Here is a 4,268-nt window from a genome sequence, read left to right on the forward strand (position 1 = left end):
CCGACCAGGGTTAGAGGCCACTGATATATAACTGGTGCTTTAAAAATTATTATTATTATTACTAAACTGATTTTTTGAGGAATTTTAGGTTTGCAGAACAGTTGACTGGAAATCACAGAGAGTTCCCTTTTGCACCCATACTCCCTCCTCCCTCTCTGTTATTAATATTGTGTGTTAGTGTGGCACGTTTGTTATAATGGATGGGCTGATATTGATGAATTATGATTAACAAATCAGTAATTTATTGATAAACCTATCAAAACCTATCCAAAAAGTCCCTAGATTCCATTCCAGTTTTCTCTCGGTATGATATGTTCTAAGGGTTTCGAGAAATGTGGAATGACTTGTATCCAGCATTATAGAAGCATACAGAATAGTTTCACTGCCCTAAAAATCCTTGGTATTCCACCGGCTCTTCCCTCCCTCACTTCCCCTTGACTCCCTGAACCCCTGGCAATCACTCATCTTTTTACTATCTTCACAGTTTTGCCTTTAGGCTTCTCTTGTGGCTCAGCTGGTAAAGAATCTGCCTGCAAAGCAGGAGACCTGAGGTTTGATCCCTGGGTTGGAAAGATCCCCTAGAGAAGGGAAAGGCTACCCACTCCAGTATTCTGGCCTGGAGAACTCCATGCACTGTACAGTCCATAGGGTCACAAATAGTCGGACACAACTGAGCGACTTTCACTTTCATTTCACTAGTTTTGCTTTTACCAGAATGTCATATAGTTGGAATCATAGACTATGTAGCCTTTTCAGATTGGCTTCTTTCCTTAGCAGTAAGCATTTAAGGTTCCTCTGTGTCTTCTCAATGCTTGATAGCTTATTCCCTTTTATAAAACACTGAATAATGTTTTATTGAAAGGATGTACCATAGTTTATTTATCCATTCACCTATTGAATGGATGAATTGAAGGTGAAGGCAATTGTCGATAAAGCTACTATAAACATTCATGTGCATGTTTTTTATGGACATAAGTATTCAACTTGCTGGGTAAATGCTAAGGAATCCAATTGTTATATCGCACAGTAAGTTTTGTAAAAACTGACCAAACTTTGCCTTCCAAAGTATCTGTTCCTTTTTTGTACTTCTGAGCATCACTTTTAATAACACTCTGGCTGGCCTGGAACTGTTCTCTAGGTTGACAAGGCCAAGAGAGGACAGGCCTATGATTCCTCCCTTCCTGTCGGCATCTGCTCCCTTGCTGAGCCAAACCCACTGGCCCTGCTGAAAGGATGAAAACAGAGGATCTTTTCTTCCCACGCAAAAAGGGACCCATCTTAAACAAAGCATGGGGCTGAGGCAGCTCTGGTCAATTGAAATTCCCAAGTCACCGCCTTGGGTAGGAGAAATGGGCCCACCACCATGAAAGGTTAACTTGTGCCTTGTGGCTCAAAATTCTTGGCTTGGGCTTGTGGACATGGGCTGGAAAAAAAACTGCTGCTGTTCTGGTGTGTGGAGCTGTCAGGTCCCACATCTGCGAATCCCTCTTGAAACTGATGCCACTGGGATCAGGACACCCAGCTCCTGTTCACATTCGGTCCTTGTAAAGTGTTGAAGATATAGATAGCACCTTAATTTGCATCATCCCCAAACACATGTTCTGGAGATAGTGGTACTATGGATAAGCAAGCTAGGAGGGTTTTTTTGTGGGGTTTTTTTTTTTTCCACTTTTTTTTCCCTCTCTTTTTAAAAATCTTATGAAAAATTAGATAAGGCTGTTTAAAATTACTTTCAGAACAAACTTTTTAAAGTTAAGCTAACATCAAACTGCAGCTGAAGGAAAGATAGAAGGACCTTTTTAATTGTGTCTTTGATATTATTTCCCAGAATCCAAAATGCCCAGTTTGGTTGCTTTAATGCATTTACATCTCCTCTTCCTGCCAAAGACAAGCAAACAAAAATCTTCACCAAAAACTTGGAGTAAGTCGTTTCATGGCAGGTTTGTTTTTTAAGGCTCATACTCTCTGGTGACTGTGTAGGAAAACTCCAAGAATCTTATGTGAACAGCTTCAGTCTAGGAAGAGAAAAAAGCTTTAGTTATGCTGGTAGGAGGAGGGTTTATTTATGTGTCTCAATTTACAAGCCTAAGCATTGCAAATGTAAACTCTCCGAAGGAAAATTTTGTCCTAATTACTTAACTGAATCCAGAAACATCTGCTTTGATTTCCTGGAACACGTCCAGTCTGCTCTTCATCTGACGTTTTAAAGCAGGCGGAGGTAAGTTCACAACGCATACCTCTTCTGGTCCCACGAAGTATTTCTCAGAGAGTGGGGACCTGGTGAGGTCCAGAATAAATAATGTTGTTCAGTTCTCCAAATGATTCTTATAGAGACTTAAGTTTGAGAATCACTGCTCAAGGCAAAACTTGCTTTTCCTTTTTAGGTATTTCCCCCCCCTCCTTTTCATCTTCACCTACAAAATAGTGTATCTGAATAACTTGTTTCTTCACATTGTGTTTGGTTGGCTCATTGAAAACATTTTAACTCTTTTTTTAGAATTTCTTAAACTTGTACTTTTTGAATGAATACACAGTAAAACTGACCTTTTGCACATATGTACATTTTGATGAATTTTAACACTTGTATGGATTCATGTTATCACAACCACCCATCAGAATGTACCCTCCCACCTGCAACTCTCCCCCACTAACCCCAATCTCTGGCAACCGCAGATCTATTGTTCTTGTTGTTTAGTTGTTAAGTCATGTCCTATTCTTTGTGACCCCATGTAGCCCACCAGGTTCCTCTGTCCATGGGATTTCCCAGGTAAGAATACCAGAGTGGGTTCCCATTTCCTTCTCCCGGGGATCTTTGTGACCCAGGGATCAAACCCATTGTCTCCTACATTGGCAGATGGATTCTTTACCACTGAGCCACCAGGGAAGCCCACAGATCTATTATCTATCCCCAAAGTTTTGTCTTTCCTGGAAGATTTAATTAATGAATTCATACAGTGTTTCACATTTTGTGACTGGCTTCTTTCACTCAGCATAATATCTTTGAGATTCATACAAGCTGTCACCTGTATCCACATTCCATTTCTTTTTATTGCTGAGCATAAGTCCCTGGTGTGGATGGAACCCAGTTTGTTTGTTCACCCATTGAAGAATATTTGGCCATTTCCGGTTTGGGACAGTGATGAGTAGAACTGCTATAAACATTTATGTATAGGTTTTGGGGTCAAGATAAATTTTCTTTATCTTAGATACATTAACCTATCTAGGGTAATACCTGAGTTGGGTTGCTGAGTCAACTGGTAGGTATATCTTAAGATTGTCAGAAACGACCACTCTGTTTGCAGAGAGGCTGGACCATATTGTGTCCCCCTGCTGCCAGCAGTGTGAGAGAGTTCCAGTTGCTTTGTATCCTCACCAATACTTGGGAGAGTTAGCATTTTAAAATTTCAGTCATTCCAATGGTAATGCTGTAGTATCTCCCCATGGTTTTAATAAGCTTTTCCCTGATGGCTAATGACATTGAACATCTTGGTATCTGCTTATTTGCCATCCACATATTTTCTTTGATGAAGGGTTCAAGTTTTTGCTCATTTAAGTTTTGCTGTATTTAAAAAAAGTTGTATTGTTCATTCTCTTGCTGTTGAGTTTTGAGGATTTTTTTAAATTGAAGTGTAGTTATGTAGTTACAATATTATGTTAGTCTCAGGTGTGTTAGTTTCAGCAAAATGATTCAAATATTCATGTATATTTGATTCTTTTCCCTTATAGTTTATAACAGTGAGCATTCTTAATGTATTTTGAATACAAGACTTTTGTTGGATAGATGGTCTATAAATATTTTCTCCCAGACATAGCTTGTCTTTTCATTAACAGTGTTTTTCTAAAAGTATGTTATTGATTCTGTTGAAGTCCAACTTATCGGTTTTCTTCTGTTATGGATCATGAAGATTTTTCCTTATGTTTTCTTCTAAAAGTTTTATAATTTTACTTAAATCTATGATTTAATTAGAGTTAATTGTAGTATAAGGTATAAGATTTAGGTCAGAGTTCATTTTCTTTCATATGGAAGTATGAATGTTTTAACACCACTTACTGAGAAAATTCTTTTTCTCTATTGATTTGCCTCTGTATTTTTATCAAAACTTCAATTGGTAAAAGAGTTTTGTATGGGACTTAGTGTTTATTGGAAGGAAGAACTGGGGAATTTTCTGAAGTAATGGAAATAGCGTATGAGCTACATGCGGGCATAGATTTGTCACACCGCTCATTTTGCACACTTCTGGTCTGTGCATGTTGCTGTATGTAAATTA

The sequence above is a fragment of the Bubalus kerabau genome, chromosome 20, assembly GCF_029407905.1.
Source record: "Bubalus kerabau isolate K-KA32 ecotype Philippines breed swamp buffalo chromosome 20, PCC_UOA_SB_1v2, whole genome shotgun sequence".
In the NCBI taxonomy this organism is placed as follows: Eukaryota; Metazoa; Chordata; class Mammalia; order Artiodactyla; family Bovidae; genus Bubalus; species Bubalus kerabau.